Here is a 27,504-nt window from a genome sequence, read left to right as displayed (position 1 = left end):
TCAAGCAAGAGCAAATGCAAGAGTCTCATTTCAATAATTAGGGAACAAAAAGCAGCAGAATCTCTATATAGTAGTCTCACAGAGCTTCTTTATTATTTTGTATTTTCTTTATGTTTGTGTTGTTGTCATCAGGTGACCTAGATATTTTCAAGAACTATTTATACTTTTAAGGTGTGAGGTCGGTCGGAACCTGAAGATTTCAGCAAGTTGTCATGTTGGAATGGAACAAAGAATTTTTATTTAATGTAGACTATTATGGTGAAAGTATTCTTAATTAAAATGTATGTGCATTTTACCTGGTGATTTAATAGAGCATTCAAAAAGTGCTAATGTTTGGTGAATGCTTAGCTGTCACACAGGTTGTAGTGCTTCCTGAGTACTGAAAAATCATACAGTGGTGGAGATCACGTTTAATACTGTGGGGGGTAGTAAATAAACCAATGAACTCAGACACTGCTAGGAGTGAAAAAAAAGACTACCTATGCCAAGTCTCCCAATAGTATGCAGCCTCTCTTATCCAGATGCAGGGACTGAGAGCCATTCATCCCACCTCCTCAGGTCCTCCATGCATCACTGCTGTCAGACAGATTCCAGCTCCTCTCCAATGCTCATCAAAGATATGAGAGAGATGAATGCATATAACAGAAGGGGTGTGGATAACAGATACCTAAGAGAGAATGAGAATTGAAAAAGACCGACTGAACAGACAAGGAAGCTAAATACGGGTGAGTGTTTGGTAGGGAGGTCAGAGTAAGAATTAGAGAGTGAGATAATTTGAAAGAGTTTAAGGCTGCAGGACACTTGCAGAGAGAATGCAAGAGGATTCAATAAATGCACGCTGTAAGCTATAAGTTTTCCTTACATGGACTTGGGAAGACGAAAGTATATATTTTACTTCTAGGTTATGTATAGTATTTCTCTGAATTCAATATTGCAGTAGGATTGAAATATAAGGGGTCCCAGAATTAATTCAGATATATTTATACCTATTTAATTATTTAAATTTTGAAAATTAGATAGCCATGTCCTTGCGTTAAAATGGCCATTTAGCTAGAAGTCTATTACTTATATATTTCTAAAGTAACAGGAAGTATTAACCAAAGTCATTAGAAAAAAATATGTGTGACCCTGAATCATATAAATAGTTTCCTAAATATCCCATATTTTTTGTGTTAGCACAGCCAATATTTTGTGCTGATAAAAAAAAAGCACATGACTCTTATTTAACTGTGAGAATCTAAATAAATTTAACACCATGATATAAAATTCTCAGGAAAGAAGGATAGTTGTTATAATTTTTTTGTGTTACAAATTTTTTATTATGTGTTATAATTTTTTTTCTGAATTTAGAGTGTAATTTTTCTTTGTTCCTTCTGTTGGTTCAAACTGCATTGACTAACAATCTAGTAAGCTCCTATTACAAACTGGTTTGGGTTTCATGAAGGAGAATTATCCCCAAGAATATGTAACATGATGTACAAAAAAATATGGCTCACAACAAGTATGTTCCCAAAGACACCCGCCCTCCTATGCTGAATCAGAATGCTAATGTCCTTTGAGCCACAGCCAAAAATTCGAAGTGTGTGGTTTTAGTGTGCTTTTTTGCAAAGCTCAAAGCTTGTTGTCTAAAAAATGCAAATAAGTATTATTATAAAAGATCAAATGGAAATTGCTATGGGCTGAATCGTGACCCCCCAAATTCATATGTTAAAGCTTTAACCTTCAATGTGACTGTATTGTATTTGGAGATAGTGTTTTCAGGAAGTAATTATGTTTAAATGAAGTCATCAGGGAGGAGCCCTAATTTGATAGCATTAGTGCCCTCATAAGGAGAGAAAGAGATACCAGAGCTCTCTACCCTGTGAGAACATATAGAGAAGGCAGCCCTCTATAAGCCAAGAAGAGAGCCTTCGCCAGAGCCCAAAAAGCTAGTACGTTGATTATGCACTTCTCAGCCTCCAGACTGTGAGAAAATTATTTTCTGTTTTTAAACTACCCAGACTACTGGGTTTTGTTATGCCAGCCTGAGCTAATACAGAAATGTATACAAGTGCCACTGCCGCTTTCCAGATTGAAAATTGAAGTAAATTTTTAGATGTATATCTAAAGAACGATATTGGAAAATAACTTAATACATTATATACAATATAAAGATATTTTAGCAAGGTATGTCACAATGGTCAACATTTTCATAATTTGTACTTTTCAATTTTTTCTTTTATGGATCATGCTTTTGGTTTTGTATTTGAAAACTCATTGCCAATCCAGGCATAGTGGTGCAACTGCAGTCCTAAATGCCAGGGAGGCTGAGACAAAAGGATCACTTGAACCCAGGAATTTGAGGTACAATGAGCTATAATTGTGAGAACTGCACTCCAGCCAGGGTGACAGAGAGAGCCTTGTCTCTAAAACAAATTAATTAATTAATTAATTAACCGAAAATAAAAATAAAAACTCATTGCCAAACCCTGTCACCTATATTTTCTCCTATGTTTTCTTCTAGAAGTATTAGAACTTTGAGTTGCACACTAATCAATGATCCATTTTGAGTTAATTTATGTGCAATATATTAAATTTGTGCCTAGATACATTTTCATATGGATATCCAATAGTTTTAGTATCATTTGTTGAAAAAACTATTCTTTCTAAATGTAATTGCCTTTGCTTCCTTTTTGAAGATTTATTGACTATATTTGTAGTCTATTTCTAGGCTCTTTATTCTGTTCCATTTGTCTATGTGTCTATTATTTTTCCAATCCCATACAGCCTTGATTATTTTAGCTGTACAGCAAATCTTGAAATTGGGTTGAGTTTTCCAACTTTATTGCTTTTCTATATTATAGTATAGCTATTTTAGATCTTTTATCTTTCCATATAAACTTAGATTCCTTTTTTCAATATGATGAAATAGCTTACAGAATTTTGATTGAGGGTGTGTTGCATCTATAAATCAAGTTGGAAAAAAATTGTATGAAAATATTGAGTTTTCCAATCCATGAACACAAAATATCTCTCCATTTATTTATATTTCCTTCAATTTCTTTAGAGTTTTATAGTTTTCCACATACAGGTTCTACACATACTTTGTTAGATTTGTACCTAATTATTTCATTTTTACATGCAATTATGAATGGCTATTATAAATTTTGTGTTTCAAATTACCACTGTTTATTGCTATAAAGTAAAACAATTGCCTTTCATATAATAACTTTGTATCCTGTGACCTCACTATACTCACAGATTTGTTTCAGGAGGGATTTGTTTTGCTTTTTTGTTACATTCTTTGGAATTTTCCACATAGACAATCATGTCATTTGCAAGCAAAGACAGATTTAGTCCTTCTTTGAAATTTGTATTCCTTGTATTTATTTCCCTTTCTTGTCTTATTGAACTTGCTAGGACTTCCAGTATGCTATTAAATACCAGTAGTAAAACAAGACTTACTTGGCTCGTATGAAGATATGGCCAAATATTCAGTTTCTCAGCAGTAAGTATGATGTTCACTGTAGGATTTTTTGGAGATATTCTTTATAAAGATGAAGAAGCTCCCTCTATTCCTAGTGTGCTTAGAGTTTTTATTGAGAATGGTTGTTGAATTTTGTAATTCCCTTTTCTGCATCAATTGATATAATCATATAATTTCCCCTCTATAGCCTCTTGATGTGGTTTATTACACTAACTGACTTTCAAAATGTTGAACCAATCTTGCATACCTGGAATAAATATCATTTGGTTTTGGTGTGTAATTCTTTTTTAAAAAAAAAATCATTGTAAATCCTAAATCAGATCACAGAATTATCCTGTTTTAAATTCTGCAACAGCTTTCTATGCTATTACTATGTTCTGTTCTCTCTGCCCAGAATATTTTTGCATAAATGGCTCCTTCTCACCCTCAGGCCTCAGATAAGATATCTCTTCAGAGGGTGCTTCCTTGAATTCCTATCTAAAAATGTCCCCACTTCCAGTTACTCTTTATCACATCACCATATTCTCTTGTCCTCAGAGCAATATTTAAAATTTAAAAGTTTACTTGTTTGTGTATCTTATTTGCTTTTTCATTGAGAGTGGAAAAAATGTCTCTCAATCATTTATATATTTCCAGTGTCCAACATATATTCTGAATCATAGGAACTAAACAATATTTGTGTTTAGAGATCCTTGGAGGTTCTCTAGTCAAACCCTCATCTGTTGTCGAAATATCTGCCACAAACATCACAGACAAAGAGTTTCTGCCTACACATCTCCAGTTATGGGGATCCTACTACTTCCCGAGGCAACCCATTTTATCTTTGGACAACTCTGAAATCTCCATTTACCCCGGGTTTTAGTCCTGACTCCAGTGCTATGAAGAACTAATCTACTCACCTGAGAGGCCTTCAAATAATTAAGCCTCTCCAAGCCTGGCTTTACTAACCAATATCTCTAGTTTTCAGTACCTTCACCATCCTAGGTGCTTTCCTTGGAGTGCATTCACTGCATTGATTTCCACCTCCAGGTGAAAAGCCAAGAAATAAACCTGGCCCCCAGGAGTGGTCAGAGAAAAAAAAAAGTGGAGACCAACACTGTCCTTATTCTGGGTTAGTGAATTTCAAAGCATTGTTTCTAACAGCAGCTCCACCTCCATGGTTTATTTTTAAGTAACATCTCATGTGGCACTTTGATAAACATAAAAACTGGGTGTTCTGGCTGAAATGGAGCGGGGGCCAAGAATCTCATTTTCTTAGCCTCTCCCTCAGTCTCCACCTCCCCTAGGCAGCCCTTAGGCAAACTCCTCAGAACCCTAAAATCTATTTCTATGCATTCCACCTCAAAGACTTTTCAATTTTGGTAGCTGTGCCCAAGGTTGACTCACAGTATGATTATGGACAGGAAAACTCTGGAACATTTTTTTTAAAGCACATGAGTAACACATGAAAACAAGCTTTTGTAATTAGTCCAATTAAAAAAAAAGAGAAAGAGCAAGAAATAGGAATGCTGAGGGGGTGGAGCAAGATGGCAGAATAGAAGCCTACACCTTCATTTCCCTCGCTGGGACACCACATTTTAACAACTATATGCACACAGAAAAACACTGTCACAAGAACCAAAAATCAGGTAAGCATCACAGTACCTGGTGTTAACTTCATATCATTGAAAGAGGTATTGAAGACGGTAGGAGAGATTGTCTTGAATCACTGACACCACCTCTTCACCATTCCCCAGAAGCAGCAGGACAGCACAGACAGTCTGTGCACTTTGAGAAGGGCAAGTGTATTCGCCTGTTTTCACGCTGCTGATGAAGACATACGTGAGACTGGGCAATTTAAAAAACAAAGAGGTTTAACTGGACTTAACAGTTCCATATGGCTGGGGAAGCCTCACAATCATCACGGAAGGTAAGGAAGAGCAAGTCATGTCTTACATGGATGGCAGCAGACAAAGAGAGAGCTTATGCAGGGGAATTCCTCTTTTTAAAACCATCAAAGCTCGTGAGACTTATTCACTATCATGAAAACAGCAAAGGAAAGACTTGACCCCATGATTAAATTACTTCCCAGTGGGTTCCTCCCACAACATGCAGGAATTCAAGATGACACAGCCAAACCATATAAGGGAACCATATCATGTAGTGACTGGGGGGCTTTACACTGGACTTAGTGCTGCTGTGTCATAGAGGAGAATAAAGCCATGCTAGGCTCAGCCAGTGCCTGTGCATGGAAGGAGCAGTTGGACCAGCCATAGTCAGAAGAGAATCAGCTACCCAGCAGTCAGAATTTGAGTTTCTCAGTAGGCCTTGCCACGATGGTCCAAAGTGCTTTGGGGTCCTAGATAAACTGTAAAGGCATGCCTTGGACACAAGAACTGCAACTCCTAGTGCTAGGGTGCACTTAGAGCCAGTAGACTAGGGTGGCATGTGACCTAGGGAGGTACCAGCTGGCATGGCTAACAGAGTGCTTGCCATCCTTCCCCTAACCCCAGGCAGTGATTCCCTCCGCAACACATGCAACCACTTCCTTCTGCTTAAGGAGACTAGAGTGAAGAGTGAAGAGGACTTTGTCTTGCATATTGGATATCAGCCCAGCCACAGTACAATAGGGCACCCTCCTAGTCCCAGGTGGCTCAGCATAGAGAGAAACACTCCATTTGTCTGAGAGACAGTAAGATAAAAGAAAGAGTTTATTCCAGATAACCCATAGATTTCTTCCCACCAAGTCAGTACCTCTAAGAGTCTGCAAATCCAGTGTTGTCGAGCTTGGGGCACAAGTCCATTCAAACACATGGGAAGCCTTCTCAACAAGGACAGGCACAAGGAAGCCCAGACTGTAAATACTACAATAAATACCTAACTCGTCAATGCCCTAACACCAACAAACATCTACAAGCATCAACCCCATCTAGGAAAACATGACCTCAGCAAATAAGCTAAATAAAGCACCAGGGACCAGTCCTGGAGAAACAGAGATATGTGAGAATTCAGAATAGCTGTATTGAGAAAATTCAAAGAAATTCAAGATAACACAGAATTCTATCAGATAAATTTAACAAAGAGATTTAAATAATTAAATAGAATCAAGCATAAAATCTAGAGTTGAAAAATGCAACTGAGATGCTTAAGAATGCGAGTCCTTTAATAGCAGAATTGATCAAGCAAAAGAAAAAATTAGTCAGCTTGAAGACAGGCTATATGACAATACACGGTCAGAGAAGACCAAAAGAAAATGAATAAAAAACAATGAGGCACAACTACAAGATATAGAAAATAGCCTCAAAAGGGCAAATCTAAGAGTTATTAGCCTTAAAGAGGAGGCAGAGAAAGAGATAAGGGTAGAAAGTTTAACAAATGGATAATATCTGAGAACTCCCCAAACCTAGAGAAAGATATCAGAATTCAAGTACAAGGTTGTAGAACACCAAGTAGATTAAACTCAAAGACTACCTCATGTCATTTAATAATCAAATTCTCAAAGGTCACATATCTAGTAAGGATCCTAAAAGCATCAATTGAAAAGAAACAAATAACATACAATGGAGCTCCATACAATTGACCACACACTTTTCAGTGGAAACCTTACAGGCCAGGAGAGAGTGTCATGACATATTTAAAGTGAAGAAAGAAAAAACCTTTTACCCTATAGTAGTATATCTGGTAAAAATATCCTTAAATTATGAAAAAGAAATAATGATCTTCCCAGAAAAACAAAAGCTGAGAAATTTCATCAAAACCAGACCTGTCCTACAAGAAACGCTAGGGAATTATTGCAACTGAAAGTAAAGAATGTAAGTAAGCAATAAGAAATCATCTGAAGGTACAAAACACACTGGGAAGAGGGAGCACACAGAAAATACAGGATACTAGCATATATAATGGTGCTGTGTAAACTACTCTTGTCTTAAGTAGAAAGACTAAATGATGAACGAATCAAAAATAATAGCTACAGCAACTTTTCAAGACATAAACAGTACAAGATGTAAAGCGAAACAACAAAATGTGAAACTGTGGGAGAATGAAGTTAAAGTGTAGAGTTTTTGTTAGTTTTATCTTTGTGTGTTTGTTTGCTTGTTTATTCCATCAATGTTAAGTTGTCATCAGTTTAAAATAATGGGCTATAAGATAGTATTCATAAGTCTTATGGTAAGCTCAAATCAAAAAAACATACAGAGTATACACAAAAAATAAAAAGCAGGAAATTAAAGCATGCCACCATAGAAAATCACCTTTACTAAAAGGAAGACACGAAGGAAAGAAAAAAGAAAGATAAGACCACAAAACAGCCAGAAAATAAATAACAAAATGGAGGGAGTAAGTCCCAACCAATCAATAATAACATTGAATGTAAATCGACTAGACTTTTCCATCAAAAGACATAGAGTAGCTGAATGGATGAAAAGACAAGATACAATAATCTGTTGCCTACAAGACACACATTTTACCTGTAAAGAAACACATTGACTGAAAATAAAGGCATAGAAACAGATATTCCATGCCAATGGAAACCAAAAAAAGAGCCAGAGTAGCTATATTTTTAACAGACAAAATAGATTTCAAGAGAAAAAATTGTAAAAGAGGACAAAGAGTATCATTATATAATGATAAAGGGGTCAGTTCAGCAGGAGGATATATTGATTGCAAATGTATATGCACCTAACACTAGAACACTTAGATATATAAAGCAAATATTATCAAAGCTAAGACAAGAGATAGACTCAAATACAATAAAAGTTACACAGTTCAACATCCCACTTGCAGCACTGGACAAGTCTCCCCAGCAGAAAATCAGCAAAGAAACATCCAACTTAATCTGCACTATGTAACAAATGGACCTAATAGATACATTCAGAACATTTTATCCAATGGCTGCAGAATACACATTCTTCCCCTCAACACATAAATTATTCTCAAGGATAGAACATATGTCAAAAAACAAGTCTTACAACATTCAAAACAACTGAAATAATATCAAACATCTTCTCTGATCATAAACAAATAAAACTAGAAATTAATAACAAGAGGAATTTTGGGAACTATACAAACACATGGATACTAAACAATATGCTCCTGAATGACCAGTGGGTCAATGAAGAAAGTCAGAAGGAAATTTAAAAACTTCTTGAAACAAATGATAAGGGAAACACAACATATCAGAATCTATGGGATACAGGGAAAGAAGTACTAAGACAGAAAGTTATAGCTATCAGGGCCTACATCAAAAAAGTATACATATGTAACAAACCTGCACGTTGTGCACATGTACCCTAAAACTTAAAGTATAATAATAATAATAAAGAAAAAAAAAGAAGCAAAATTTCAAACAAATAAACCAATGATGTATTTTAAAGAATGAGAAAAAGCAAGAGCAAACCAAACCCAAAGTTAGGAGAAGAAAAGAAATGAAAAGGATCAGAGCAGAAACAAATGAATTTGAAATGAAGAAAACAGTAGAAAACAACTATGAAACAAAAGGTTGGGTTTTTGAATAGAAACAAAATGAGCAAAACTTTAGCCAGATTAGCTAAAATAAGAAGAGAAAGAAGACCCAAAAAACAAACTCAGAAATGAAAAAGGAGACATTACGACTGATATGACAGAAATTAAAAGGATCATTAGTGGGTACTATGAACAATCATCTGCCAATATATTGGAAAATCTAGCATAAATGGATTAGTTCCTAGACACATACAACCTACCAAGTTTGAACCATGTTGAAATCCAAAACCTGAACAGACCAGTAACAAGTAACAAGATCCAAGCCATAGTGAACAGTCTACCAGCAAAGAAAAGCCCCAACCATATGGCTTCACTGCTAAATTTTACTAAACATTAAGAACTAATAACAATCCTACTCAGCCTGTTCAGAGAAATACAGGAGGAAATACTTCCAAACTCATTCTATGATGCCAGTATTGCCCTGATACCAAAACAAGACAAAGACACATTTAAAAAAGAAAACTACAGGCAAATATTTCTGATGACTATTGATGTAAAAATTCCCAACAAAATACCAGCAAACCAAATTTGACAATACATTAAAAAGATCACTCATTATTACCAAGTGGAATTTATCCCTTGGATGCAAACATGGTTCAGCATTTGCAAATCAATCAATGTGATATGTCATATCTACATAACAAAGGACAAAACCATACGACCATATTAATGGATGCTGAAACAGCATTTGATTACCTTCAATATCACTTCATGATAAAAACCCTCAGAAAACTGGGTATAGAAGGAACATATGTCAGCATAATAAAAAAACTATATGTGACTGACCCATAGCTAACTATATATGACTGATCCCATCACACTGAATGGGGAAAAATGGAAAGCCTTTTCTCTTAGACCTGGAACATGACAAGAATGCTCATTTTCAGCACTGTTATTCATCATAGTACTGGAAGTCCTAGCTAGCTAGAACAATCAGACCCCTATTTAAGTAAAAGACTCCTATTTAACTTTTGTTAAGTAAAAGAACTCAAGCAGAATTCTGTGTGTGTGTGTGTGTGTGTGTGTGTTCGTGTGTGTGTTTGTGTAAAGGACCATATAGCTTATGTTTTGGCAATTCTCTATAGATTTACATCGTACTTTTGAAGGTATTTTTTTAATCACAAGCTGGTTATATTGATGAGTATGAAAACTAATTCAACTGTAGTGTTTGGGACACTGAACTATAATTTAGTACAATTTAATTTAATTTGTAATTGAGAAGGGTATGTTAATATTAATGCTTTATTTTCTTTTTTTCTTGAAATGGGATCTTGCTATGTTGCCCAGGCTGGTCTTGAACAACTGGAGTAAAGTGATTTACCTCAGGCTTCCGAGGGGCTGAAATTATAGGTGTGCACCACCATGCTTGGGAAAGTTTTTAAAGATCAAAATAATACACAAAGAATACTCCAGTTTCACACACCTTTCTGAGATAAACACGAATTCTAATTTCCTTATCATCCTCCCAGAAATATCTCATCTATATATAAGCATATAAATGTATGTGCTTGTGTGGTGTATGTTTACTGTTGTAATTTTTAAAACTATTATATAAGACAGGCATTAAAGACTGAGAAAAATAGAGCAGGCCATATATGCTGATCATGCTAAGAGGCTAAGAAATATTTTGTGATTTAAAAAAATTCAATAGCTGTATCATGAGTTCTAGGGAGAAGTCAAAAGGCAGTATAATAGAAAGAATTAATTTAAATAGAGGCATTAGAATATCTCTCCATACCACCCCACTGATAGCAACAAGAGACGACAAATTCCTAGGCAGACGGGGATGGGTCCCTGGTAAAACTCGACCTTCAATCCAACTAAAGCCTGAAAACCAAGCTATCAGTTTTCCACAAGTTCCAGATAGAATCCACAGACTGCAGTGAGAATTTCCATTCCCGTCTTATCTACTCTCTCTCAGTTGGTTCTTTCTGAATGATACCTTTCAACCAATTGAATAGTGCCTTTTCCAAGCTCACCCATAAACCAGTCAGCACACACTCCCCCATTCTAAGCCCATAAAAACCCTGGACTCAGCCTCACACATGGCTACTCCTACCCACTTTCAGGTCCCTTCTTGCTGCTGAGAACTTCTCTTTCACTCAGTGAATGCTACTCTGCCTTACCCCTCTCTGATGTTCATGTACGTTATTCCTCTTGGTTGCAAGACAAGAACTGGAACTCACTGCACTGCGAGAGTGAAGGAGCTGTAATGCTCCTGCTCGCCAAGCTGTGGGTGGCTGGAGTAACAGAGCTGTGACACTCCTGCTCACAGAACTATAGGAGTAAAAAAGCCACGGTACCACCATCATCACTTTACCTTTTATTTACCTGGACAAGTAAAGAGAGTCCAAGAAAAGTTCTTAGAGAACTTGACTAACATGGACATTGTGAAGTTGGGGTTTGGAAGGAAAAGCAATTTGGGTTGAAAATCAAGAACCTGTTTGTAGTTGTCTTCCTGGAGGGAAAATGAACAGAGAAACACTGGCCATGCCCATTTGTGCACTGTGGGCATGAGTTTTATGTTTTTCTATCAAAATTAAGTTTGAAGTATTAATATTATTTTGTACTGTACTTACAACAATCAGAAAATGACAGAAGAAGCTCTTACATCCATGAAATATTTTCACCCAGGTGACAGAAAGTAAAGATCTGATATACCTTTTTTGAAGGCATTAATGTGGTGGGTGCTATTTTATCATTATGTCACTACTGTTTAGCTCTTTCAAGGAACTCATTTCTCATGAGTGAATTTTTTTCTACAGAAATGGAGCCATAATATTTATAGAGCTTTCTTCCCATTTTTCTCTTAATAATATATACTTTGGAGAAATTTTCACATCAATTCACGTACTTCTACCTCATCACTTTTCTTGATTGTTTAATAAACAATTTTATGGTTGTACTGTAAATTATTTAACCAGATGCTTACTGATGACATTTAGGTTGTTTCCTGCCAATTATCTCGCATCAGTATGTTAATTAATATGTACAAAATGGGCACTTGTCCAAATAAAAATATATCTGTAGGATAATTTCCTACAAATTAAATATTTATCAAAGGATGGTAGTTTTACATTTTGATAGATATTGCTAAATTTTCCTCAATGGAAATTAGGAATTGTTGCTTTTGTTATTATTTTTATTTGAATTGGTTTATTGTCTCATGTTGTTGAATGTATTTGTGTGTTTGATTACCATTTATTTTTAGATAAATGCAAGGTACTTTTATTTCAGTTGCATTCTGTTTAGGAGAAATTAGAGGTGCCTATTATCTCTTAGCCAGCCCCAAACTCTATCTCAGAGATCCTGATCTTACTAAGTGGGCAACAGGCCAGTTATCCCACTTTGTTTGCCATGGTTGATTACTCAAGAGTTGGACAGCTGATTCACGCAGGACCAAACAGATTCTCCTCTGCTTCAGATTGAAATCAGAACTGAAAGATGCTAGCTACTGTCTGTTTGGTCTTTATAGCTTGAAACTGCTGTCAAGATTGTCTATACAATGATTTCTGCTTTTTGCATCGGGAGGCAAGAAAAGTCAGTCTGCAGAGATGGAGGGAAAATAAAGCAACTGTGCATTACAAAGCAGAGGTGCAAATCCACATATCTTCAGAACAAAAACACGAGATGTGGGTGGGAGGGAGGGAGGAGAGAGGGAGGGAGGGAAAGAGAGAGAGAAAGAGAGAGACCTAGACCTAGCATAGCAAGAAAGCAAGAAAAATTATTTGGTTTTGGTACAATCTAATGTCTAGGCTTAACTACCTTTGATGCAAAGCTGCAAAAATACCCTGTTTTCTGAGCTACTCCCATGTTCTTATAATAATTCTCTAATAAGAAAATTATTAAGCTGGCTTATAAATTATTAAGCAGGTTTATGTGACTCTATATTACTTACAACTAATAAATTCAGAAACAGACATTGTAATAAATCAAAAGTTTGTTTCCTGATTACTAAGAGGAAAGAACCTTAATATATGATTGGCAATTGTTTCAAAAAATATTCTTAGTCACAATGTACTGAAGGATTGATATCAATATCCTGAAAAAAGCAATAAAAATAAGTCTAAAGCAAGATGATAGAAAAGTAAAAGATAGATACAAAAAGTAAAATGAAGCTATATTACTATGTGAATAGTTTTTGCAAGTTCAGTGAATCATTCTATCTCGTTCATTTTCTTCTTTACTCCAAGAGAAATTTGTTTTTATTTGTAAAATGTTCCACAATTGAGATTTGCCTAGTTAGTTTTTTCAGTATTAGCTGCAATATTGTACCAGGGTAATAAAAAGATCTAATTTACATTTAAAAAGAGAATGTGTGTAGAAAATGGTTCAGTAAGGTCAACAAGAATTCTAATGGGTTGGCTCTTCATAAGTTGTAAGAAGAAGAAAGGAATCAGTTGGTGCAACTAAGTGGAGGGTAGTGTCACTTACTGAGATAGTGCAGATTAAGAAATGAAAGAACTTGGTCGGGCGTGGTGGCTCACGCCTGTAATCCCAGCACTTTGGGAGGCTGAAGTGGGTTGATCACAAGGTCAGGAGTTCAAGACCAGACTGACCAACATGGTGAAATCCATCTCTACTAAAAATACAAAACTTAGCCAGGCATGGTGGTGCGCACCTGTAATCCCAGCTACTCAGGAGGCTGAGGCAGGAGAATCGCTTGAACCCGGGAGGCAGAGATTGCAGTGAGCCAAGATCACGCCATTGCACTCCAGCATGGGTGACAGAGTAAGAATCTGTCTCCAAAAAAATAAATAAATAAGTAAATAAATAAAATAAAAATAGAGAGAGAGAGAGAGAGAGAACTTGGTTAGGAAGACACCAGAATATTGTTTAGAATATGTAAAATTTAAGGTAACTATTAATCAGCTCCAGGGAGAACCAAGGAAGGCAATTATTGAATAAATGTGTTCAGACTTCTGCAAGGAATTTATGGCAAGATATAAATATTTCAGAACCATGATACAGAGAAGGATAGCTGGGAGCATGCTTAATACCATATAACTAAATAATCATAACCAGAGTAGTAGAAGAAAAGAGGCCAAGGAGAGAGCCTGGAGAATTTCCATATTTAGAGATCAAGTAATAGAAAGGAGACATTAGAAGAAATTGAGAGAGGACATTGAGTAGGAAGAAATCAAGAAGAAATTCACACTGGTGTATAGAATGTGGGATAAAAAACTGGAGAGTGGCAGGGTGGGAGGTGGTTGAGGGATAAGAAATTATTTAGTGGATACAATGTACACTATTCAGGCGATGGCTACACCAAAAGTTCAGCCTTCACTACTACACAGTATTTTCATGTAACAAAACTGTACTTGTAGCCCTAAATCTATATAAACACAATAGAGTACTATTCAGCCAAAAGAAAAAAGAAATGAGATCATGTCATTTGCAACATGGGTGGAACTGGAGAACATTTTGTTAAGTGAAATAAGCCACACACAAAATGACAAACTTTGCATGTTCTCACTCATTTGTAGGAGCTAAACATTCAAACAGCTAAACTCAGGGAGACAGTAGAATGATGGTTACCAGAGCCTCAGGGGGGCAGTGGGAAGGGGGAGGAAATGAGAAAGATTAATGGGTACAAAAATATAGTTAGGTACAATGAATAAGTTTCAGTATTTGATAGTACAACGGGTTGACTATAGTCAGCAATAACTTGTTGTACATTTTTAGAATAACTGAAGGAGTACAGTTGGAATCTTCATAACACAAAGAAACGATGAATGCTTGAGATGATGGATACCGCATTTACCCTAATCTGATTACTACACATGCTATGCCTGTATCAGAATATCTCATTTACCCCAAATATATTCACCTACTGTGTATCCATAAACATTAAAAAAGTTTAAAAAGTAAAAAATAAAGTGTCTTAAAGAGGAATTGTCAATGATAATTAATGTTGCTCAGAAGTCAAGTAAGATAGTAAGAGAACCATGACAATCTGATATGTCTTGACTAGCAGTTCAGGAGAGTTGCTGGACAGAGTCCCAGATGGAGTTAGCTGAGGAGAGACTTTAAGTGATGACTTATAAAGAACAGTGAATATAATCCATACTTTTAGATTTTTTGTTTGTTTTTTGAGAAAAATGGAGTACCAATATGTAGCAATAACTGCAATAAAATATGAGTTGAATAGGTTATTTTGTTGTTTGCTTGTTACTTTTATAACTATGAAACAACTGGTTATGTTACTGGTATTATGATAATGAAGTAGGAAAGAGAGAGAGAAAGATAACAGCAGACAAAAAAGAATAACTACAGGAGCAAAATTGTTGCAAATGAAGTAATTTTGGAAGCCCATGCTAGAATGAGTGGTGTTCTTAGAACAACTTATTGGTTATCCGTTCAAATCTGTGTTATGGGTTCAAATATTCGGTAGATGGGGAAATACCAGAAAATCCTGAAAATGTATGTGATTATTTGGCTGGAAAGAGAAGTTAAAAATAGATACAAGGCTACTGGTACCAAGGCTGCCAGGGAATGTGGAAGAAGGGAAGATCATGTTCAGAATAAGTATCACAGTGTGGTTTTGCATTCTTATAGCAGAATAGTGATGTGTTCAGCTTGGTTGTCATCAGGTAGACGAGAAGCCAAGACACTAGAAGGCTGTGATTTTCTAGAACTTTCCTCCACAGGGCTTAGTACTAGACAGAGATATCAATAAAATGGTTTAGATTAAAAGATGTTCTAAGGTTTAGAGCATCTACAAAGTTCTAGATACTGTATTTGGTAAAAGTGAAATTGTAACTCAGTAGAAATGATCCATATAAAGATTTGAGGACAATTCATTACTCACATAGGAAAAAGCATTTTAAAAACATTTAAGTTCAGATGGATTAAAAATGGAAATGTGAAAATTAAAACATAAATGTACAAATTAAACAAAAGTAGATGCACATAATCTTGCAGTGAGGAAAGATTTTCTAAACTAGAGGTAGGCAAAAAATCTTCAAGAAAGTATGTAAATTTTACTACCAAAAAATTCTCATTTCTATCCATTAAAATAATCTAGAAATTCAAGTACAAACAATAATCTGAAGGAAACAGAAACACACAAACATTTTATACATATGTGTATACATGTATGTGTATATATATGTGTATACATACATTATATATGTAATATGCATATTACATATGTAATATACATATTACATATTACAAATATATGTATATACATTATATATGTAATATGTGTATATACATATATAATTAATAATTATATATACTATATACACTACATAAATATGTAATATCTAATGTATGTATACATATATACATATGTATGTATACATACATTATATATGTTATGTATGTATACATATATACATATGCATGTTTACGTGTATATACATATATGTATATCTATACATATTGCATATATAATATAATTATACATATATGTATATATGTATATAATTATACATATATGTATGTAATATATGTAATATAATATATACATATAGGTATATAATATATGTAATATAATATATACCTATATGTATATAATATATGTAATATAATATATACCTATATGTATATAATATATGTAATATAATATATACCTATATGTATATAATATATGTAATATAATATATACATATATGTATATATGCATATTACATATGTTATTTATACATATGTATATATGTGTATATACATATGTTATATATTATATAACATATAATGTACACATGCATACATTACATACTACATATATGTGTATATATGTATATATACACATATATACACATATGTTATATATAATGTATATATACACATATATACACATATATGTTATATATAATGTATATATACACATACATAATATATAATGTATACATACACGTATATACACATATATGTAATATATAATGTATATATACACATATATACACATATATTTAATATATAATGTATATATGCACGTATATACACACATATATAATATATATGTGTATATATGCACATGTACAGTGACAGGATTACCAATTGCACTGTTAAACTTGAGACTTTTTAAAGTAGTGCAGTAACAAATAGGCAAATGTCACAATATGCAAATCAAGCACCTATAAAACGATAATCAAAACTTTACTTTTTACTTTAATGGAAATATTTGATATTATTTAACATATGATAAAAATAAATGTTGACTATATGAGGAAATAGTCATTTTCACTAACATTCAAAAAAATTGAAAAAATAAATCATTGGGTGTTCTTTTTTCCTAGCCATATTACAAAGAGAAAAAAAAATGAAAATATGCTGTCTTATATAATCTCTGGGAAGTGTGTGCTGTCTTAATTTATTGATGAAAGCAGAAACTAATGTGCAAGGTTTACAGTAAAATTTCACAGCTTGCATCAAGAGCCCTAAAAAAGTTCAATCTTGCATGTCGCCATAGTGGGATCCTTAGGCTTTCAACACAGAGCAACATGTACCAATGATGTAAAAACTCATGATTAAATATGAAACATTCTGAAAGTCCAACAGTAAAAGCATCTAGGTAAATTATAGTACATTAATATAATGAATAGATATCACATTATTAAAATTATATTTATTTAAAATTGCCATCTTAATTCAGTGTGGTCTCAGTGCTATAAATGTAAATGTACACTGAGAACAAGAAACAGGCAGAAGCAGAATGAGACGAAGTTAGCAAAACAAAGGGAGGAGAGTCACAAAATAGTAATAAAAGTAATTTCTGGTTAAATAAAAGTATAATTTTTTTCCTTAATATCTACGTCTCAAATATACAATAAGTATGTATTAAATAAAATAAATAAGAATAAGCTTTATCAGTCATATATAATATTATATAAAATCTTTGCAAAAATAGCTAAACCTAAGCAAAGAGTGGTTTCTTTTTTAATTTCAAATTTGATTTTAGATTCAGGGGGTACATATGCATGTTTTTTACATTGGTATATTGCGTGACACCAAGGTTTGGGGTACAATTGATCTAGTCACTCAGAAAGTGACTTTAGTACTTAACAGGTAGTTTTTTTAGGCCACATCTTCCTTCGTCCTTCACCCCTTTTTGTAGTATCCAGTATTGGTTGTTGCCACCTTTGTGTCCATGTGGATCCAATGTTTAGGTCCCACTTATGAGTGAGAGCATGCAGTATTTGGTTTTCTGTTTCTGCATTAATTCACTTATGATAATGGCCCCCAGAAGCATCCATGTTGTTGCAAGGAGCATGTTTTTTTGTTGTTTTTTGTTTTGTTTTTTTTTTGTGACTACAAAGTATTCCATGGTGTATATGTACCAGTCATTAATTTCTACTCATCTCAACTTCTCATTTAATTTTCTTCTATACTCAAATCACCTATATATGAAGGATTACCAAGCAAAGAAACTACAGTTCTTAGACAATAGAAATCATTCTGTGGAAACACCATTGTCACTTTTACCTATGAAATTTAAAAATCAAAACCTGCTTTCCAACAAAATAAATGTTAATTTATAAACTCAATCATATCACTCATTTATTGACCAAGAATCATAGTTTATAATAAAGCAACAAAGTAGAGGCCTTCAGGAGCGGAAAATAGCTTATAAAAAGTGACAGTTGTATCCAAAATGTAGCTAAAGCCAAATGTATTAAAAATAATTTGAAGGTTTAATATAATGGATTTTTTTTCATTTAATCGCTTAAGAGATGAACATTTCACTAAAACACCTTTTTAAAACATCGCATTTTCAAATTACATTTTTCTACTTTAACCTTTATAAACCCCATTGGACCCATACCTACTTATTTTATAATTGCTGTTTTCCCTTCATTCTCCATCTTCTATTTTGTAAATAATGAATAATTATAATTCTATATAATCTCTTAGCAAAATCAGAATCATAATTTTAGGAAGAAAGAAGAGGAAATTTAAGTGAGGATAACGTTTTGAAGGCAATGAGTAAGGCATATTTTGGTGCAACGGTTTTCTGTCTACTGGCGTAGTGTTCTACACAATCAATACTACATCTCATTAACTAGTAGTAAAATGAAATGATTATGACCAAAGTCATTTTAAGCTGTTTCTCTAGTGGCAATACTGCATTTTGTACTTTCATAACGAAATGAAGGTTTTCAGATTCAGAAAGAAATGTGTTATTCTGAAGTGTTATCTAAAAACTTAAAAACTGTCAGTGTCTAGATGAGTGCTTCTAAAAACCATGAACATCCCTTTGAAGATCTCCCAGGATCCTCCCAAAATAACCAGGGCCAAAAAGTGAGGGATGACGGTAGTGATGATACCACCAAAATGAGGTCATAGTCAGGACACCATTTAGTGGGCATGTTTACCATGAGACAAGCACGTTACATTTGCATTTTATATTTTCCAGAGCACAAATCTGTGAGAAGAATTAAAAAGAGCAAAGATGCATCAGGAAAAAAAAATGTGTATCGAAACAGTCACATGTCCTATTAATTTCTTCCTCCCATTAGTCTATGGAGATTCAAGACAACTATATTGCCATCTCCTTTCTTGTCCCCTAAAATAAAAACACAATAAAGTTCTAGGGACCTGAGAAATTTTTCCAGGTGTCATTTATGCAATTAGCCTATGGGATTTAGAGAAAATATATTTTTATTTGTTTTAATAATGTCCCTTTATTCTGATAAAAGTAACAGTATGTCTTTGGTGCCTAATGAAAAGGGCTATCCCACTGCCAACTGTCCACATGCTGTCTATTCATATCTGTGTTGAGCTTTCTGAGATCCATATTTGAGATATTGTAGTCCCTTTGCTTCTTGATTTTAGCTACTCTCTTAATTTGTGTCCTGTTTTGTCTCAAGTATCCCTAACTCAGAAGCCTCTTGTGAGACTGACCTTGACTTATACCTTCACTTCTGCTTCCTTTCCTAATAAGAACCTAGATCATATTTCATCCTTTAGGCTGGATCTTGGGTGTGTGAAAATGGAGAAAAATGTGTTGAATTAAAATAGACATGTTTATTGTATAAGTTAAGTAAATAAAATTTTGTGTTTGATAATTAGTTTTAGAAGAAAAGTTATAGTTATATAATCCACTATGGTCAGTTGCTATGACTTTGTTGTTCTGCTACACTGCTTCAATTTGAAAGTCAACTCAATTATCAAAAAACTGAGTATATTTAGACATCATAAGATTATGATCAAATTTATTTCAATGATAAGCATCTTGTCAACTGGGAGAAAGATAGTTATTCAGAACTTGGACACAAATGTTATGGCATGACTCAGATAGATGGTATCCTTATAGATTATGAAAATTATGCAAGAGGAAAAAGTGTCCAAAGCATGGTTGCATAAAAGCTAATAAATAGAAATATGTCTTGAAAAAATAGAGCCTAGTTAAGAAAAGTTGAGCCTAGGAACAGATCAGACCTAGGCAAACTTAAGGGATAAAACAATAAGACAAGAGCAAAGGTCAGAATTTACAATTCGAGGAATCTGATAGGCAGTTATCTCTTCTTTTTCCTAAAAATATCATTGGACTGCCAGAAGGAAAATAAAAGTACAAACACATCCATAGCCCTAATAAAGAGCTCAGACATAAGTCATTAGCAAGTATAACACAGAAGAATTTCTGGAAATATAAGGTAGATAGAAGAGAATTAAAAGAAACCCATGAAAACGTAGGAACTTGAATCCACTCAGTGATCAAAAGGACTTTCTAAATAGTGAGTTATTAAACAAAAATCTTATAATCATTTTAGGAACAGAGTAATTGGGATACAAAAGTACAAGCAGAATTTGATTTTGTCAGTAGGGTGGCTGTGAAAGAACTGCAAACCAGTTGTATCAGATTTCAGCATAGCTGCCAATAGCTTTTGCCCTTGGGCAGTAAGGTGGCAAATGGACATGAAGTTTGCCAAACAGGTTGTTTGGGCTGCAGATAAAATCAAACAGAGGCCCAGATTAATTCTGGACACAATGGTATATGCACAGCCTGCACCAAGAAAGTAAACTGCCTCAACATCCTACAGAAAGTTGACAATTAGAAAATCTCATGCAACCCTCTCCTTCCCAACAATCAGAATGAAGATTTCTACAACTATAATCTGAATTCATTACTGTAGGAAGAAATTATACTTATTCTGATGATACTTACTTCAGCTGTCAATAGTATTCATTCTAAGTCCTCATTAATAAAGACAATGAAGATTCTACAATATATAAGGAAACCAATGGATGCAATGTAAATATCCAGTTAAAAGAACAGAAGAATGAACCCTTGAATAAGTAGTTAATATGGAAAATAAAACATAATTGTGTAATCATTATAGTTAGTTATGTTCAATATTCAGAAACACTTAAAAATATTAGAAGTATATTGGGACCCATGATGCTGCATACACCAAAATAATATGAAAAGATTTTTTTACTCCTACAACTGGACTTTCTGGGAATTGTAAGGCAAGTTCAAGCTGGTCTGACTGACTGGCAGGAACAAAGCTGGGTTTGGGTTTTATTATAGGTAGGAAGTAGGGGCAGAATGGAGGTGGGTGCCCAGGAATGGTATGGCATATTTATTGGCTTTTTATTGTGAACAATAATAAAATTTGCATATTTCCACTTTTTCCCAGCTCTTTTCTCCCTTTTTCACTATTCAATTTTGTATTATTCTTTCTTAGTTGTTCCAGTATTTACTTTGTACCTCCAAGCATATTTATAGCTTGGCTACTTGATGAATCAATTGTAAGTCATATATTTTAATCCCTGGCTATGAAGAATGGAGAAAATCTACTCATATATCATACCTCTTCTAATTCTTCCTTCTCTCACTTTCTTTATTAGTTATATTATTTTTACACTGTCATCATAGAAGACATTTAAATTCTGTTCAATAAGAATAATTCACATATTTGTTTCCATCTCTCCCTTTCAGGACATGAATTCAAGGCTGGCTACCAGTCCTTTCATCATTGTTTATTCAGTTTTCTCCTCTTTGGCCAAGGAACAGTTTTCTTCAAAAAGAGCCTATGGATATTCCATTCCTTTAATTTCTCGCACATGTAAAAACTTTATACATACCCAGTACTGGGATGCCTGGGTCAAATGGAATTTCTAGTTCTAGATCCCTGAGGAATCGCCACACTGACTTCCACAAGGGTTGAACTAGTTTAGAGTCCCACCAACAGTGTAAAAGTGTTCCTATTTCTCCACATCCTCTCCAGCACTTGTTGTTTCCTGACTTTTTAATGATCGCCATTCTAACTGGTGTGAGATGGTATCTCATTGTGGTTTTGATTTGCATTTCTCTGATGGCCAGTGATGGTGAGCATTTTTTCATGTGTTTTTTGGCTGCATACCCAAAGGACTATAAATCATGCTGCTATAAAGACACATGCACACGTATGTTTATTGCGGCATTATTCAGAATAGCAAAGACTTGGAACCAACCCAAATGTCCAACAATGATAGACTGGATTAAGAAAATGTGGCACATCTACACCATGGAATACTATGCAGCCATAAAAAATGATGAGTTCATGTCCTTTGTAGGGACATGGATGAAATTGGAAATCATCATTCTCAGTAAACTATCACAAGAACAAAAAACCAAACACCGCATATTCTCACTCATAGGTGGGAATTGAACAATGAGAACACATGGACACAGGAAGGGGAACATCACACTCTGGGGACTGTTCTGGGGTGGGGGTAGGGGGGAGGGATAGCATTGGGAGATATACCTAATGCTAGATGACAAGTTAGTGGGTGCAGTGCACCAGCATGGCACATGTATACATATGTAACTAACCTGCACATTGCGCACATGCACCCTAAAACCTAAGTATAATAATAAAAAAAAAAACTCAAAAAAAAAGAAAGTTTATAGACAGCAAAAAAAAAAAAAAAAAACTTTATACATATATCCTTTATATTTGAATGGCGATTTAGGTGTGCATAACATTTTTAGTCATTTTTGCTGAGAAATTTAGGGACATTACTCCACATCCTACATGGAACATGTATTTTAAAAACAATAGCTTGCACTGTTATTTCCCCCCTGGTGTTATACTCACTTTGCCTGGATACTAAAAATAATTTTCTTAGTATTTGACAAAATCATCACCAGACTTATCTGTTAATCATTCTGCATGAATTTTTTCCCTAGGACATAATATATCATTTGAATTCAAAAGACCTATGAATATATCTTTTGATATATTCTATGAATATATCTATCATTTGATATATTCTATGAATATATCTATCATTTGATATATTCTATGAATATATCAATCATTTGATATATTCTATGAATATATCAATCATTTGATATATTCTATGAATATATCATTTGAATTCAAAGACCTATGAATTCAAGTCTTTTATTTGTGAAATTTCTCCTTGAAATACATTGTTAAATGTTTATTTTCCCTTCCAATTGTTAGGTTTATTTCTTCAGGGACATTAATGATATTTAATATAGGATCATTTGTCTTCCATACATACTTGTTTATTTCAAACCCTTTAAAATTTGCTCATTTCCATTCCTTTCCACTCATGTTTTTCAATCTTGCCCTTCATGACTGTCATTATATTTCCATAATATTTCTTTTCATATATGTCACTGTGTCACTGTCAATGTTAACTTCCTATGATTATTTTATTTTTATCCTCTAAGTATTTCCTGGCTCCTGTTTCTCAGGCTATTTCTACGCCTGTGGTGGCACCATATCTCCCTAGGCTTTTGTTTCTCTGCCATGAATTTTTGATGGTTTCATTGAGTTGTGCTCAGTCACACTGGTATATTTAATCACAGTTTACTGGATCACTGACAAATTTTTCCATGAGTTTTCTTTGTCCATTTATTTTTGCATATGTTTCAGTCTTGCCTTTTCCTTCCTTTCTCTGTGTAGTATATTTGCACTGGCTCCTTTTTTGATAATAACTTGTCTTTGAATGCAAAGAAATCTTTCTGTGTCAGCATTTTTCACATTCTTATTAGACAGGAACTAAAGTAATATTACAAACTAGCAAGAATTCTCCCTGGGTTATAATATAGGATTGTCTGAATGTCCAGGATGCCTTAACTTTATTTCTTCCCATTAAAAACAGATTTAGAGCTGTAGTCCTACATATAATATAGGATCTCCTTCCACGCCACATTTCCAATGCACTTACTCTTCCTTCCCTGGTACCCATGGGGAAAAAAAATCATATGAAGCTTTCAGCCTGAAACACATACCTGTTTATTGAAGCAAAAGGTTGTTGTTTTGCTTCTCGGTGTAAGAACTGCTCAGTCAGCTTAATCCAATATTTGTAGCCATTAAAGACCTTCTCAGCATCATTCTTGCCCCTGTGGCAGCACTTTTTTATATCTGATTGTTATGAGTAAGAAATGTCTTTAGTTTAACAAAATGTAGAGCTTGCATTCCTGTTTCTTGAGTTTTTGTCGTTGTTACTGTTCTTGTTTTCTAAAATAGAGAAGAGGACCTGATAAAACAGGTATCTCTAAGCTCATGTTATTCAGGAATGACCTCAAACGCAATTTAGCATGGGATATGAAAGCACTGAAGCCAAGTTGTTTTTATACAAGAGAGTTTGTTGGTATTTCATTTAATTATTTGCTTCGATATCTAAGAAAACTTTAAGTGATATAGTCTTTTGACTTTCTTTTAACTAACCTTACTGTGTGACCCCACGAGAAGCAGACTGTTATAAGAGATCAAAGTTCAAAATGTCAACAGTGACCCACAGAGAGCTCTGTTGTCCAGTGCAGCACATTACTAAGTACTCTGAATACATCACAGCTACGGTTATTAATATGAGCAGTCCTCATAAATTTGAAACTGGCTCAATGATCCCATTGAACTGAAGTTTATGGTTTCTTTTGAATAAACATAGAAATTTACCCTCCCAGTCTTAAAACAAAAAAAAATTACATTTGTCTTGTCTGAGTTCCTTTCTCAGGAAACCAACCCTCATGCCCCCTACATAGTATCAGGGAAGTGAAACTTACCAGATCACAGTATCGGGACAATGAGACACCATACCCCTCACTCATCATGATTGCCTATCCAACCACCTGCTTCCTGTTGACCAACTCCTGTTCCTTAGCCCGAATTCCTGTTTACCCACATATAGTTATATTCCTCCCCCACTACATAAACTCCCAGTTTTAGTAGATCAGGGAAGTGGATTTGAGACTGATCTTGTATCTCCCCAGCTGCGCGGCACCCAATTAAATAAAGCCTTTGTTCCCTGAGAATTCTCGTTGTCTCATAATTGGCTTTCTGCGTGGAAAGCAGGAGAACTTAGACCAAACCCCTGGTTTTTGGTAACAAATTGATGGATACTGCCTACAAAATATTAAGATGCATACTACATACTTCATGTTCACAATCTCGTTTAAAATTTACAATTACTGGCCAGGTGTAGTGGCTCACACCTGTAATCTCAGCACTTTGGGAGGCCGAGGCAGGTGGATAACCTAAGGATAGGAGTTCGAGACCAGACTGGCCAACATGGCAAAACTCCGTCTCTAATAAAAGTACAAAAAAACTTACCCAGGCGTGGTGGCACACGCTTGTAGTCCCAGCTACTCGGGAGGCTGAGGCATGAGAATCACTTGAACCAGGGAGACAGAGGCTGCAGTGAGCCAAGATTGCGCCACTGCACTCCAGCCTGGGCAACAGAGTGAGACTCTGTCTCAAAAACAACAACAACAACAAAAAGCTTACAATTACTATATGGAGTAACCACTACATTATCATTTTCCAAAAGAAGAAATTCAAGGCTTAGAATTCTACTAATTCTAATTAGTAGAAGTCTACTAATGTTCCCAAGGCCACACAGGAAGTAAATAGCCTAGCCAGAATTAGAATCCTGTTATACTCCAAGACCTGTAATGCCCATCACTTACTCTACAGAATATCCAAATGTCTTTTAATTATTTTCAAAATTGCTTCTATTATTCCAGTCATGTAGAATCATAAAAGGTAGACTTCAAAAGTCATCCGAGATTTCTGGGGGACTTTATTCCATTATATTAGCCCCGCCAAATATAAATGTAAAATTGATGGCCTAAAACAGTGAACTCATCTCCCAAAGTGGCCCAAAGAAAGAATTGTATGTGTTTTCTCCTTAGAGTAAGGAATCATCCTTTGTTTCCCACAGGGTGGCTTAATTCTATTCATTGTGAGAGGTGACAACCTGCCAGCAGCCGTGGCTCACTCTTGGCGCCTCCTCTGCCTCGGCATCTGCTCTGGCTGCGCTTGAGGAGCCCTTCAGCCCGACGCTGCGCTGTGGGGGGCCCTCTCTGGGGCTGGCTGAGGCCGGAGCCCGTTCCCTCTGCTCGGGAGGAGGTGTGGAGGGACAGGCGCGGGTGGTAACCTGGGCTGCGCGTGGCCCTGTAGGGCAGGCGGGACTTCCGGGTGGGCGCCGCGCGGAGCCTGCTGGGCTTGATCGGGGCGCTAGGTCCTGGTTGTCCACGATGGCGGGTCTCTTGTCTCTTTCTCCCTTTCCCTCTTTTCCTCTTGGTTGTCTACGATGACTCCCTCTGGGCTGTCAGAGTTCCTGGGCTAGGTTCCGCAAAGTCCCCCGGAGAGTGCCAGTGAGAGGTGAAGCAGGCTGGGCTTCTGGTTGGGTGGGGACTTGGAGATCTTTTCTGACTAGCTAAGGGATTGTAAAGGCACCACTCAGCACCCTGTCAAAACGGACCAATCGGCCCTCTGTAAAATGGACCAATCAGCAGGATGTGGGTGGGGTAAGATAAGGGAATAAAAGCAGGCTGCCCCAGCCAGCACTGGCAGCCACTCCGGTCCCCTTTCATACTGTGGAAGATTTGTTCTTTTGCTCTTTGCAATAAATCTTGCTTCTGCTCACTCTTTGGGTCTGCACCGCCTTTGTGAGCTGTAACACTCACCGTGAAGGTCTGCAGCTTCGCTCCTGAAGCCATCGAGACCACGAACTCACCTGGGAGAACGAACAACTCCAGACGCGCTGCCTTTATGAGCTATAACACTCACTGCGAAGGTCTGCAGCTTCACTCCTGAAGTCAGCGAGACCACGAACCCACCAGAAGGAAGAAACTCCAGACATGTCCGAATATCGGAAGGAACAAACTCCAGATGCACCATCTTTAAGAACTGTAACACTCACCGTGAAGGTCCACAGCTTCATTCTTGAAGTCAGCAAGACCAAGAACCCACCAATTCTGGACACAATTGTGTCTATAATGGTAAAAGAAAAATAGATATATAGATATGTGTGTGTGTCCATATGCCTGTGTGTATATAAAGATATGTATGTGTGTGTCTATGTTTATTATGTCAACACATACATATACATGTAAGCAAGAATGTTATTTTCTCTTGTTTGAACATCTCTAGTTCCTTAAAATGTTACTTATATCTAAGGTAATCACATAGCTTACACGAGAAAACTTTTGAGAATAAAAAGGGGCATTAGCCAGGACGTACAACTGGGTAGACAGGAGCAAACTGAGACAGTCCCAGGCATACTCATATGTCCTACCTATTCATATATGTAGTGCTTCTTTTTGTTGTTTTATAGGCCACAAA

General features: G+C 35.4%; 1 long non-coding RNA gene across 2 annotated transcripts in view; it reads right to left on the bottom strand.

The window, feature by feature from the left end:
* The window catches only part of LOC129012515 (uncharacterized), a 48,947-nt gene extending 21,796 nt beyond the window's left edge, over positions 1 to 27,151 (bottom strand). Inside the window, exons 1-3 of one of the 2 annotated variants that reach the window (XR_010123705.1) lie at positions 26,135 to 27,151; positions 25,489 to 25,626; positions 24,168 to 24,396 (exon numbers count right to left, since the gene is read on the bottom strand). This is a non-coding gene — a long non-coding RNA (uncharacterized LOC129012515). The remainder of the gene's footprint in view (positions 1 to 24,167; positions 24,397 to 25,488; positions 25,627 to 26,134) is intronic. The other variant, XR_010123704.1, reaches the window with a different exon arrangement.
* Between the last annotated feature and the right edge of the window lie 353 nt (positions 27,152 to 27,504).

This window comes from Pongo pygmaeus, chromosome 15 (assembly GCF_028885625.2).
Source record: "Pongo pygmaeus isolate AG05252 chromosome 15, NHGRI_mPonPyg2-v2.0_pri, whole genome shotgun sequence".
In the NCBI taxonomy this organism is placed as follows: Eukaryota; Metazoa; Chordata; class Mammalia; order Primates; family Hominidae; genus Pongo; species Pongo pygmaeus.
The sequence above is the reverse complement of the archived record's forward strand: the minus strand, read 5'-3'. Positions and strand labels throughout refer to the sequence as shown.